Source organism: Myotis brandtii, unplaced genomic scaffold (genome assembly GCF_000412655.1).
Source record: "Myotis brandtii unplaced genomic scaffold, ASM41265v1 scaffold1209, whole genome shotgun sequence".
NCBI lineage: Eukaryota > Metazoa > Chordata > Mammalia > Chiroptera > Vespertilionidae > Myotis > Myotis brandtii.
Window position 1 is genome coordinate 180,649 of NW_005354207.1, and position 14,552 is coordinate 195,200.

General features: G+C 46.1%; 1 pseudogene; it reads left to right on the plus strand.

Annotated features, from left to right (window-relative positions):
• The first annotated feature begins 5,057 nt into the window (after nt 1-5,057).
• LOC102260850 lies at nt 5,058-5,930 on the plus strand (annotated as a pseudogene).
• The last annotated feature ends 8,622 nt before the right edge of the window (nt 5,931-14,552 follow it).

The window sequence follows — 14,552 nt, forward strand, 5'->3', positions numbered from 1 at the left end:
TACCTTGGTTGCAGGCACATCCCCAGTAGAGGGTGTGCAGGAGGCAGCTGATCAATGTTTCTCTCTCATCGATGTTTCTAACTCTCTATCCCTCTCCCTTCCTCTTTGTGAAAAATCAATAAAATATATTTTAAAAAAAGAAAAATAAGGAATGTGTCACTGCAGACTAGTGGGAAGGGGATCTGTTGGGGTCCAGCCCCAGCAGGTGCAGGGGTTCCCAAAAGTGTGGACGGAGTTGGCGAATAGGGAATGACATGGAGATAGTGTTCAGTTGATCAGCATAGCCAGGTTCTCTCTTTTTCTCTTCTTTATTGTCCTGTTACCACTGTATTTATAAGCATGACATAATGGTATATTTTGGGTCCTCCCTTGGCCTTCTACAGTTCCTGGTTTCATGTCCATAGTTTCTTATCTGACCTTTGCCAAAAATCCTGTCTCTACCTAGTTCTGTTGATTTTAATCTTGTCTAGGTTAATCTCTGTGTTCCATTATAAGGGCTATTCCAAGGTCACTATTCTACTGCTCTACTGATAAGCTACAAGGAAGTGACTGAAGGAGATTATCCTACCCAGTAAAGGTTATGTCCTCCCTGCCCCGCTGCTTGCCTTCCCTGGGACTGCCCTGTGTCGGTGGGTCTCCAGGGGTATAAGCTTTGGTGCTTTCCCTGGTGGGCAGACCCCTGGGGATATGGGCCCAACAAGTCCCAAGTTTATTGCCAACAGTCTTAGTCTAAGTTCTTCATAAGTAGTACATGGTATTTCTGTAACACTACAGGGTTTTACTGATTCATTCCCATCCCCAGTCCCATCAATCCCCAACTCCAGGGAAACATCCCCACCTGGAGAAACAACTTTTCTTGGGGAGTTGTCCCTGGTTAAAACACATAGCACTAAGAGGGGGAGCAAACATATTAAGAACAGTATTCCAGGTCCCTTGAAACATATGCTGTGCAGATGTTTCTTCCATGCAGCGACTGTGTCAAGCAGCAAGGATGGAACGGCTTCCGGCAGGGACCCTGTTTCCTACATGCACATTCTCATAGTGTCTCTGTTCTAGAAGGTAACACCTTCCCAGTGCTGGGAATTAGGACTTGGACACTTTGGGGTCATTACTCACATGGCCTCACCATGAATCAACAAAGCTGCATAATTCATTGGGGGCCCATTATAAATCTGTCAATTCTTACAGGGAAGAGTGGACATTCCTCACTGGAGGTTCCATGGTGAAGGTTTTTCTGTAAGAGGAGCCATCATTCCATTAGACCAGGTCTGGGACTTGTTTTGAAAGTCTGTAAGGAGGATTCTCCAAAAGGTCAGGGGCCTCTTGGAGGACTTTGCCAAAGGCAGCAGCCCCTGCCTTGACTTTTCCAAACAAGTCTGTTTTACTAGAATCTCTATGTTTAGTCTTTAAGACCAGACCTTGTAGATGCATGTGCTTTCTCAAGGATACTTACCCTGCTGATTGTATCTAGAGGTTAATTTTAGTTCAGGCTATTGTTACAGTAAAAGCCTAAGAAGGCAGGCAATTGGGGCTGTTTAGGTGCCTCCTGCCAAGGAGCCCCTTACCCTTTTCTTTCACAGAAATGTGTGTCAGAGTAATCCATTCATCTGTCACTCTGGATCTTCTGGTCAGTCCTGGCAGTCTCAGCCCATCATCTTCATCATCATCATCATCATCATCATCAGCATCATTATCACAGTTTGCTTCCTTATAAACATTCTTCTCATTTTCTATAGACATGGTGGTTGTGCACACACAATTCCTCTTTATCAGAAAAGAAAGCAGGCATCTACTCTTCAGATATCGTTGGAGATTGAGACACCCATGGGTCAACGGTAAGTTGACACAGGCCTTTGAAAAAGCCAATGATAGACTGGTTGGAAATTACAGATTCCCACCAAGACATTGGACCAAGATTCCTTTCCAAATCTATTGTCATTATCATCACCACCACCGCCACCACCATCATCATCATTATCATCATCATCATCACCATTTTCATTGTCATTTGCTTACTTATAATTATTCTTCTCATTTTCTTTAGACCTGGTTTTTGTACACACACAAGGGCTACTTATCTCAATTTTCCTCATTTTGTATAGTTCTTAAGTAAAATACATAGCCATACCCTATTTTCTTTTTGTTTGACTTCTAACAACTGATGGCTTATAGCTGCCTCATCTCCATCTGCCCCTTACATGGGAAATCGGATAAGAAATCATAGTTTTCTTTTTAGATGTTTATTATGAAATTGAAACCACCCTCTGGAAGCAGAATTCCTCCTCATCCCCACCACCTCTCCAAAATAAAAGCCCTGGGCCAGTCTCCTTCCCTGGGTCCATCAAAGTAGGTCTGTCTTCCTCAAGGGCCTTTCCTGAGCTTCCTTGGGATTTCAACTATGAGCATAATAAAGATTCCATTCCCCTTGGTGTGAGTGTATGTCATCAGCCTGCACATCTGTACCAAGCTGCTGTGGCTCCCTCTGCCTCTGCCTGGTGTCACCTACTCTTGTTGCTATGACATGATGACAAGACAATAACCGTCACCAATGAGGGTCCTTCTTCTGTAGCTTTGGGTTCACATACTTGTGGTGTAAGGTGTCCAGCATTCAGGTGAGCTGCACTGTTGAGTCATTAGAGCCTCTTGATAGATATAGGGGACCTGGGTCGAGTTCATGATTAATTGACATTTAGGGACAAGAGTAAGCAAAGGCATTTGACTCTGCCTTTTGTGGGTGTGACAAAGTTTTCCTCCTCCTACAATAAATCTCTGTAATTCAGATAGGAAAATGCAACCCCACTCCTGACAGGAAACCAGACCTTAAGGAAAATCTAAACCTGAACCTGGGATGTGCACTGTGCTCAGCGTGTCCTGAGCGCCCCCTAGTGGTCACAGCCACTTCTGCAGGAAGGTTTGTGTCTGGGCTCACACTGACTTCCCCTCACTGTGTCTTGTACAGTAATACACGGTTGTGTCCTCAGATGTCAGCTTGGTCATTTTAAGAGAGACTGTGTTCGTAGGGTTGTCCCTGGAGATTGTGAATCTTCCTTGAACTGCTGGAGCATACCACTGATCCTTTCCAGTTGGGTAACTCACTCCTGTCACCCACTGCAGCCCCTTCCCTGGAGCCTGGCGGACCCGAGTTGTTGCTGTAGTTAGTGAAGGTGAATCCAGAAGCTTTGCAGGAGAGGCTCAGAGACCCCCCGGGTGGAACAACTCCTCCCCCAGACTCCACCAGCTGAACTTGGCACAGGCCACCTGCAAACAGAGAAGCAGACTAAGAACTGCTCTGTGTCACCCAGTCCCCATGAGCCTGATGCACAGGGACACACCTTTGGCAGCTAAGAGAAGCACAGCCCAGATGAGTGCAGACCCCATGGTGTGGCCACTGAGGTGCTCACACAGGAGGGCTCCTCTCCAAGGTCTGCAGGGACCCAGCCTGGCAGGCTTTCATGAGCAGGGGAGGCGCTGAATTTGCATGTCTTCCCCTGAGGACCTGTCTGAGCTGCCAGGGGGCTCCTGCCTCCCTGTGGTCACATGGAGAGGGCAGGTGGACCAGGGTGCCTGGGCCAGGACTCAGGGGCATGCGGCTGGTCTGCACATTCTGGAAGCTTATCTGTGAATAGTGAGAGGCACATTCCATCAGGACAGAAAGTGGGACTTTTAAGGTTCTCCAGTGCAGGTTGCACATAAAACCCCTCAGGAGACATCCTGGGACAGGATTGTGGAGATGACAGTGCCCCCTAGTGGTAGTTCTGAGCCTCACAGTCTTAGGACATGTATCTGAACCAGCTTCCTGAGACTAGGCAGGCATGTCTGCCACAGGGAAGCCTCCCCTGGCATTTTTGAAAGAGTGGCAGCCCCAGTCCTGCTACTTGTATGCAGGTGGTTCTCTGCAAGGATGCCCTGGGCCTCATGTAGCCGCCTCGGGGGAGAACCTGAGGATCATAAGCCTCCACAGCCCAGGACTCTAGTGCCAGGCCCTCAGCTTCACGTGGGAGGTGCTGTCACCCGGCCTGGTGTGCACACTCAGCATCAGTGCCTGTTTAGCTCAGGAACATGTTTTCTGATATTTGTTGGGACCCTCCGTGACCATTGGCAGTGGAGCTGCAGGGAGCAGTGAGCATATGGCACAGAGTCACCATGGACAGAGGACAGTTTCCTGCCCAGGAACCGGGCCCTTTAAATACAGCCCCTGAGACCCCATGCCTGTGAATTCTAGGATTGTACCCGAGATCATATGAGTAAGTCACAGTGGAGAGGACAGCACAGCCCTCCTTGCTCTGGGACAGGAGGAAGTAGGCCCACCTCTGCAGGGGGTGATTTTCATTCTTTGCTTTTAACGTCTCAAACGTTATTTCCTCCATTTTTCCATGAACAAAGCCTAGAGTGCAAAGTCTTACCACCTGGGTTGTCAATAATCTTGTTGGATGATTAAGTCATAAACCCTACCCCTGGATGCAGGTCCTTGAAGATCCCCCAAGAACAGCTCAAGGAGAACATGCTGGCCTTTGGTGAGAACCTTGACATGTGGGCTGACCTGGTCCTGGGCCACAGAGGGGAGAGCACCTGACATCCAGACAGCTGAGGCTTTTCTCATCAGGGTCCCCAGTCCCTTGGTGTTTATAGATGTGCCCGGGGCCGACCTGGCCAGAGAGGAAAGGTTTGCCTGGATGGAGACTGGTACACACCGTTTATCACAGAGGAGAAAATATACCAGGTGTACCTATATATATGGGGGTTTGCATGAGTTACTCAGGTGATCTCATTCCCAGGAAGGAAGGAGTGAGTCTACTGGGGAAAGGAGTGTGACACTGTGGAAATTAGCAGCTGTGGAGGGACACTGATCACATTAAAGCGATAGTGGTAGACCCTGTGGGAAAAATCAGATGTGGTCACATAAGAAAATAGATGTCAGACCTTCCAATGTGAGTGGCCGACTCCCCACCCCCTGCGCAGCGTGTGTGGCCTCACATCTGTCTTCTCTCCTCTGGGACTCAGGCCTTGAGCTGAAAGAGAGAAGTGTGAATGGCCACCTCTTCAAAACCACAGCATCCCTTTCCCTGGCACCTGTCAACATCTTCCAGGCTGGTGCTGATGAAGACAGCAGAAACAGCTCGTCTCTCTTCCTTTATTGGTCCATCTCAATTGGAGTCTTGGTCTAGAGCACCTTGGGACCCAAGGGTATGGACACAATTCTGGGAAGCAGTGAATGAGATGCCTCTCTTATGGTGGCCAGTGTTGGTGCAACTATTCTAAAAGCATTGGTGTTGATAATTCAGCATCTAAAGTGTTAGTTGCTATGTCAAGGGTCCAGGATGATAAAGTTGGAGATGGCACTACCTCTGTTACTGTTTTAGCAGCAGAATGACTAAGGGAAGCAGAATCTTTGATTTCTAAAGGTTTCATCCTCAGACCATTATTGTGGGTTGGAGAGAAGTCACAAAGGCAGCAAAACAGGCTCTGTTCAATTCGGCAGTTGATCATTGTTCTAATGAAGATAAATTCCAACAAGATTTAATAAGCATGGCAGGAACAACATTATCCTCAAAACACCTTACTCATCACAAAGATCACTTTATTAAGTTAGCTGTAGAAACTTTTCTTGGATTGAAGTGCTCTGGTAATCTGGAGGCAATTCATGTCATCAATAAGTTACAAGGAAGTCTGGTGGATTCCTATTTAGATGAAGGCTTTCTGTTGGATTAAAAAATAGGAGTAAATCAAACAAAAAATTGATAATTCTAAAATTATTATTAAAAATACTGGTATGGATACAGACAAAATAAAGATATTCGGTTCCATGTAAGAGTTGATTCTATAGCAAAGGTTGCTGAAATAGATCAAGCAGAAAACGAAAAAAAAAAATGAGGAAGAAAGTTGAATGTATTCTTAAGCATGGGATAAATTGTTTATTAACAGACAATTAATTTATAATTTGGTTTATTAACAGGCAATCTATATATATATATATAAAGCCAACAACTAGAACACTGTAATAACCAGAACCGAGAGAATGACTGGTTGCTATGATGCCCACTGTGGCCTGCGATCTGGCCTGGGAACTGGCTGGATCAGAGGTGGAGCCCCTCCCCCCAGCTGGCCCCGCCCAATGTTGCACCCCCAATAGGGGGCGGAGCCAATCAGCCAAACTTCTGTGGCCTCTCCACCTGGCTGACCCTGCCCCCAATAGGCCCCCACCACCCCAATTGGCCCCCACACCCCGATCAGGGGTGGGGCTGGCTGGCCAACCTCCTGCAACCCCTCCCTCCAGCTGGCCGAACCCCACCCATGCACAAATTTGTGCACTGGGCCTCTAGTGTTTGTATAATTTTCTTTGACAAAATTGTACAATCTCCTGTACATAGGAAATTTAAAGAAAGTCAGAAACTGGTGGCCTTTATAATAAATTAGGCTCAGATATGTACTTTTTTGGGATTATATGGGTGATTTCTTTAGTTGCCAGAATTTAAGAATCAGAATATTTCCCATATAAATCTGAATTTTCAGTTTCTTTGAAGAACAAAGATACTGGTCAATAGCACTCTCTGAAATGGATTGTTGGAGTTTCCTGGTTCTAATCCCATTTTATAAGGCCATTGGGACTACATGGAAACCAGTTCTTAGAAAAGGATCCTGCGAAATTAATGAACAATATTGATTTTCTGTAATATTTAAGTGAAAAAAGCCCATAGCTTTCATATCTATCCTTTGTGTTCTTGCACACACTGTGAAGGCTTCTAGAACAGTTTATGGAGGAGGCTGTTCTGAGCTGCTGATGGCTCAGCTGCCAATAAACACCAGGTAAAGAAGCTGTTGAAATGGATTCTTAGCTCAAGCACTGAGAATATTGCTTATTGTTACACCTGACAATGTCGTCTATGACAGTGCAGATCTGGTAGCACAGGCCTGAGCTGCCCATCATGAAGGCAATACAACTGCTGGACTGGATATGAAGGAAGGTGCTATTGGTGATGGCAGTGCTGGGCATCACAGGAAGTTTCCAAGTGAAGTGCAGGTTCTACTGAATGCAGCTGAAGCAGCAGAGGTGATTCTGCATGTGGATAACATCATCAAAGCAGCACCAAGGAAAGGTGTCCTGATCACTGTTGAGGGATGTTTAATGAACCAAAGACACAGAGGTAAGACGAGCACACAGGATGATTGATGCCAGACAGAGGGCTACAGCTCACTCTGGTATGTAGCAAACTCTGCACTCTCACCATCACTTTTATTGGGGTTTGGTACAAGGTTAGTGCGTCAGCAGTTAATCAACTAAATCTTGTTTTGTTCTATATTATTACAATAGTGTATTGAAGACAACTTGCAGCTGTGCCCTCCCTTTCTGCTCTACACCCACGACTATTTAATCTTAGTCTTTCTCAGGGAGGTAATTGTTCCTGGAACTCAAGATTGTGTGCAATCTTGACCCAGCATGACTCGCTTGCAAGTCATGCTGTGCTTCTGATAGAACATTCACTTCTTCTTGGCAGGACTTCAGATCCTTGTTTACAAATGTCCAGCTACAGATCACCCCCCTTGTTAGGCTTTCCTATCTGCTGTTATGCTCTGGACCAGTTCATAGCAATGTTTTTTGTAGGACTTTGACTTCTTAAAGAAGACTGTGGAATCCAAATTTATGTGTGCTTCTTATATCCTTAAGTTGAGACATTTAGCTGAACTTTTACTTAACATGGGTCTCATTTATTTGCTGTTCATGTTCCATATAATTCAGTTGTTTTAAAAGTCCATTTCTCATACTGTGCAGCAAAATAACATTTGAACAATTTTTTAAAAAAGAAAATGGAGGTGATAATATAACTGAGATGCCTTTGAAAATCACCAGTAATAAACACACCAAGGAGAACCAACCCTCATAACCGGAGGAAGAATAAGGAATGTATCACTGAAAACTGGTGCGAAGTGGATCCCTGTTTCCTACATGTACATTCTCACAGTGTCTCTGTTCTAGAAGGTATCACCTCCCCAGGTCCAGGGGATCTGCACTTGGATATGTTTGGGATCATTATTGACATGGTCTCCCCCTGGGTCACCCAAGCTGCATAATTCATTAGGGTCCCATTTATGAAATCTCTCAATAGTTGCAGGGAAGAGTGGACACCTCTCACTGGAGGAGCCATGGTGGCGGTGTGTTTGTATTTGTGACATAATTTCTTTGGACCAAGACCTCTCTCTTAGTCCATCATAACCATCATCTTAATCATCATCATAATCATCATCATCATCATCATCATCATCATCATTATCTTAATCATCACCAATATCACCATTTGCTTCCCCCCCCCATGCTCCCGCCCTGCCCCAGGCCTTCACTGTCCCAGTGTCTGTGGCCATGGGCCATACATATATGCATATAATTTTCTTGGATGATTACTTCCCCCCACTCAGTCCCTGCCCCCCCCCGCCCCAGTTTGCTTACTTTTAATCATTCTTCTCATTTTCTGGTGGTTTTCTACACAGTGACTTTTTATAGAGACTTCATCTAAAGAGAAAACAGATGCCTCCTCTTTAGATGTCATTGGAAAATTCAACCCCCAAATGCCCAACTCTAAGTTGACACAAGGCCTTCTAAAAACTGATGACATTGGTCCTAGCCAGTTTGGCTCAGTGGAAAGAGCATCAGCCTGTGGACTGAAGGGTCCCAGGTTTGATTCTGGTCAAAGGCACATACCTGGATTGTAGGTTCAATACCCAGTGTGGGGCATGCAGGAGGCAGCCGATCAATTATTCTCTTTCATCATTAATGTTTCTATCTTTCTCTCCTTCTCCCATTTCTCTCTGAAATAAATAAAAAATATATATTAAAAAATAAACAAAAATAAAATAAAAACTGATGACCTTGGATAAAGTACATGTTTCCACCAAGACTTTGGACCACGATCTCTGTCCAAGTCTATCATCACCATCACCAGCACCACCACCACCGCCACCATCATTATCATCACTTGCTTACTCATGTTTATTCTTCTCATTTTCTGTAGACCTAGTTTTTGAACACACATAATGACACTTTATCTAATCTTTTTGCTCATTTTTGTAGAGGTGTTAAGTAAAATATGTTGCCATACTCTTATTTTATTTTTGTTTGACTGATGACAACTGATGGCTTATTCTTGCCTCTTCTCCATCTGCCAATCAGGAGAAATATGATAAAAAATCATGACTTTTTCTTTAGATGTCATTGGGAGATTGAAACCACCCAAGCCTCTGGAAGGAGAAATCCTCTCCCTCGGCCACCACCTCGACAAATAAAACCACAAGCCACTCTTCTTTCCTGGCTCCATCAAAGCAGATCTGACTTCCTGAAGGCCTTTCCTGTGCTTCCCAGAGATGTCAGTTATGTATGGAATAAACAGTCCATGTTCACTTGGTGTGTGTGTTTGTCATCGGCCTGGACATGTGTACCAAGCTGCTTTGGGTCGCTCTGCCTCTGTCTGGTGTCACCTACTCTTGGTGCTATGAGCATGATGGTAAGCCAGGTTCTTTCTTCTCTAGTTTTGGGGTCACACTCCTCTGGTGCCCACTGTCCAGCACATTACTGTCCTGCTGCTGAGTTGTTGGGACCCTGACCCATGAGAAGCTGAGCTACACTGTTGAGTCAGCAGCATGACCTGGGACAGAAGATTAGATGGTTATTATTTGGGCACAAGAGTGTCTGAGGTTTGCCCATGTATGAAAGTTGTCCCTTTTTGCAACAGACTTTTCTCACTCAGAGACGTCAGAGGTAAGTGCAGAATCAGGAATCCAGAGGTTCCCTGAGGGAAACTGACATGAAGAGGAAACCACACAGCCCAAACCTCCAACTGCACCTGCTGCTGGGATGGTCCTTGTGTTCAGGGACCCTGAGCTCCCCCTGGCAGGGAGGTTTGTGTCTGGGCTCACACTGACTTCCCTTCACTGTGTCTCTTGCACAGTAATACACGGCCATGTCCTCAGATCTCAGGCTGTTCATTTGTAGATACAGCGTGTTCTTGGCGTTGTCTCTGGAGATGGTGAATCTGCCCTTCAAAGCATCTGCATAGTATGTGCTACTTCCATCAGGATTAATGAGTGAGACCCACTCCAGCCCCTTCCCTGGAGCCTGACCAACCCAGGTTATCCAGGAACTACTGAAGGTGAATTCAGAGGCTGCACAGGAGAGCCTCAGAGACACCCCAGGCTGCACCAAGCCTCCCCCAGACTCCACCAGCTGCACCTCACACTGGACACCTGCAAACACAAAGATGTCCTCATGAGGAAACTCTCACACATCCACAGTTACTATCATTCATATCAACTCACATACCAAGTGTCTCTTTTTCTTCATAAATTTCCTCTTAAAAGAGCCACAAGGAAAACCCAGCTGAACCCAAACCCCATGGTGAGTGTTCTATATTCAGTCCTGATCAGGGAATGGGAACACCTTGGGATCTCGGGCTGGGCTCCTGTCCCAGAGCTGCAGGGTCAGGGCTGCGCTGGTTTTTATGAACAGAGGTGGCCCTATTTGCATGTCCTCCTGATGTATAGGGAGTTCTGTGTTGGAGACCTACAGGGAGGGCAGTGCCTTCATGCAGGTGAGAGTGTCCTGGATTAGAATCCTGGTCATGATACCATTTCAGTAACTGAATACAGAATCATAAGAAGTTTTGGAGATTTTCCAAGTGTCCACATCTTGTAACAGTGATCCCAGCATCTGGGGTGTGCCTGCCCCACTGGCTCCCACTGCTCCCCTGAACTGACTCCAGGGCAGAGCAGGACCTGCCAAGTGAGGGTGCAGAACCCTGGTGTGAGATGAGAGCATGGATGAGCGTCTGTGCTCTGGTGTTACCCCCACTTCAGTGCTGGATCCACCTGTGGTCTCAGAGTCCTCATTATTATGGAGAAGGTCGTGCCTCTCCTGGGAGGTGCTCCTCCATCACCTAAGGGGAGTCAGGTTCCCCCAGGTCTGTCACATGCATCTGGGGTCTGTGTTGCGCCCAGGACCACTATCGTGACACCAACAGCCCCTGTCTCTGCACTCTGTTACCAGCGGCCTGAGACCCTCTCTAGCCCTGATGTGCATGGACATCTCCATGTGGGTGTTAGGATGTCAGCAGGAACTTTCACGGCTGCAGTTGGCTCTGCTGTCAGACGTGGCATCTGTCATTGTCCCTCCATGTTCCTCTGGACCCGATAAGTCTGTCCAGCGCTCTGGGGAGTAGGCTGCTGTGCCTGTGCCTGTTTGTTGGGAAGACCTAGGCCATGTCCCTGCATCACCTGGCCTTCATCAGGCATTTGAATGAGGCAATTTTCCTTGTTCATGTTCAATCCAATAGAGACTGGAGCAGACTCTGCCCAGGCCAGACTGACCATCTCTGTGCCAGTTGGGAGCTGCCACCATATCCCCAAAGGGACAGCAGTCACAGGTTCCCACCTGCACAGAAACGCTTTCTTCTGCAGCTGGACCAGAGCTGTGAGCACTCCCAGGACAGGACAGCAGCCCCAGCCTCGATCTCATGGATCCATAAATGTGCCAACTATGGATGCATCCTTTTCTGGGGACGGGGACTTCTCACCCATTTCAGGGGAAGACTGTGGAGACTGAAAGAACATTCTGCAGGCTGTCGTCCTGCCTGTGGTGGAGATTCTTCCTCTCTAACCCCATGTGCACCTGTGTGCTCTCCTCCTGCTTCACTGTGATGTGCACTGTGACAGGGCCCTGGAGGGATTCCTGGGGGACAGGGTGTCTGCATCGTGGCTCAGGGAGGCTGACAGTGTCTTCAGGAAGGTAATGCCATGAATCGTCAAGCACATGCAGGTCCAGGACCAGAGCCTGGAATCAGCCCATCCACTGTCCATACTAGCCTGCCTGCTCCCCAAAAATCTGTGTCACACTGGAAATATGAGTGACAGGAAATCTGAGTGAAAAGAGAATTTCAAGTGACAAGGAATCTGAGTGACATGAGAAATCTGGGTGACATGGGAAAGCTGAGTGACTATGGAAATCTGAGGGGCAGGGGGACTCTGAGTGACAGGAAATGTGAGTAACATTGGAAGACTTGGACCCATGACCTTTTTCCCTTGGTGCACCTCCTGTCCCCCCAGGGTCACTGGCCCTGGAAGACCTCAGGTGGGATCTCCTGTCAGGATCAGACGTCAGCATCTTGTAAATTCTCATAACAGGCCGTCCAATAGCCATAGCACACCCATGGCACAGGGTGAGTTTTGGTCAGGAGAGATGTCTTCCTCTCCCTGGGAGCCTGCGCCTGAATCAGCTGATTCATTCAATGGCTGGAGTGGAGCCCATGGCTGGGGCCCTGGTGACAGGTGTGTGTGGTATCAGTTCTGTACCAGCTCAGGTCCTCAGAGGGAGGGGCTGAGGCAGCCTCCATGACCCAACCTGGGGAAGCCCTGATATGAATGGAGACGGCACTGGGAACACTGGAGCAGTATTGGATTGAGCATATCAGATCATTGAACTCTGACCTCCCCGACCTCTGACCCCACAGAACAGCCTTCCCTTGCTTGGAGGTGGGGGCTGACTCTAAATACTAAGTATTCAATTAGAGTTTACAATGGAATTACTTGAGAATATTGCCAGCATGTTTAATTCAATTAAGCTCCTAGGAAAGTTAACATTAAATATAAACAAATATAAAGGAAGTTTGAGGAGGACATGATAAAGGTAGAAAGTGGAGACTGGAAAGGTTAGTACCAGAGGACAGACAGGTGGTTCCCTGGTGTCCAACTTGGAGGAGTGGTGTCTCCCCCAGGAGCCCGCCCTGTGGCCTTGGTCTCCCTGAAACTTGGCTGGGCAGCTCGGCCCCACAGAAGCACAGGGACATGAACAATGCTCCAGCTACACCCTCTAGTTTCCCTCAAAAAGTTACTTAAAAACAACAACATGGCTCTAGAAAAACAAGGCTGACAGGCATTCTGAGAGTTGCCTCACTGACCCTTTACAGGACACAGCAATAATGCCCATCGAGGGGTGTACGTGTGGCAGAGGTTAGATTCCATGCACACAGGTTCAATAACTGCAAGAGAATAACAAAGAAGAGAAAAACACAACACCCAGACACACGCTGCGGTCACGATGCCCCTTATGCATTACACTTCAGAAGGGGGACCCGCAGTACTGGGGGCCCCCAGTAAACCCAGGGCGACCCCACAGGGGATGTCGCACCCCCCCTCATTCCCCGCCCCGAGGGCACAGGTGCTGTGATGTCAGGAAGGAGACAGGGAAGAACTCCAGTAAGATCTTCCTTGCGTCCATAAATGCCGTCATCTTCAGGGGGGCAGTGTCTCTTGTCTCCTGGGAAATCACTTTCAAGCTTGAGCATAGAAGACCTTATAGGATTTGCACAAACAACAGCTGAGAGTAAATGAGATTATCTTGAATAAACACCAGGGACTTGTATTTATAGTAGCAGATTCCATTGCTACTGAAGATGGATATCGGGGGTAAAAAGACGAGTTGGTAAAAAGATTTTGCATTTTGTTTACTGGTGATTCCTTTGGGGTTAAGTCTTTTATCCATTTTGAGTTTATTTTTGTGTATGGTGGAAGTTGGTGGTCTAGTTTCATTTTTTTTGCATATATCTGTCCAATTTTCCCAACATCATTTATTGAAGAGACTAACTTGACTCATTGTATGCTCTTGCCTCCTAGGTCAAATATTAATTGAGCATAATGGCTTGGGTCGATTTCTGGGTTCTCTGTTCTATTCCATTGGTCTATATGTTGTCTGTTGTGCCAGTACCAGGTAGTTTTCAGAACAGTGGCTTTGTAATATAGCTTGATATCTGATATTGTTATCCCTCCAACTTTGTTGTTTTTTCTCAGGATTGCTGAGGCTATTTGGGGTCTTTTTTTTTTATCCCATATGAATTTTTGGTGAATTTGTGCTAGGTCTGTGAAATAATTCATTGATATTTTAATGGGGATTTCATTGAATCTATAGATTACTTTGGGTAATATGGACATTATAATGATGTTGATGCTACTAATCCATGAGCACAGTATATTCTTCCCTTTGTTTATGTCTTCTTCTATCTCTTTTTTTTCACCTCCTGTAGTTTTCTGAGTACAGGTTTTTTACCTCCTTAGTTAAGTTTATTCCTAGGTATCTTAATTTTTTTGGTGCAATGGTAAATGGGATTTTTTTTTAGTTTCACTTTCTATGAGTTCATTATTGGTGTATAAAAAGCCATAGATTTCTGGGTATTAATTTTATATCCTGCTACAATGCTGAATTCTTTTATTAAGTCTAGTAGTTTTTTGATGGAGGCTTTGGGGTTTTCTATGTACAATATCATGTCATCAGTGAATAATGACAGTTTTAATTCTTCTTTTCCAAGTTGGATACCTTTTATTTCTTCTTCTTGTCTGATTGCTATGGCAAGCACTTCCAGTACTATGTTGAACAGGAGTGGTGAAAGTGGGCATCCCTGTCTTGTTCCTGTTCTTAGAGGAAATGGTTTTATTTTTTGCCCATTGAGTATGATGTTGGCTATAGGTATGTCATATAAGGCTTTTATTATGTTGAGGTATGATCCCTCTCTTCCCACTTT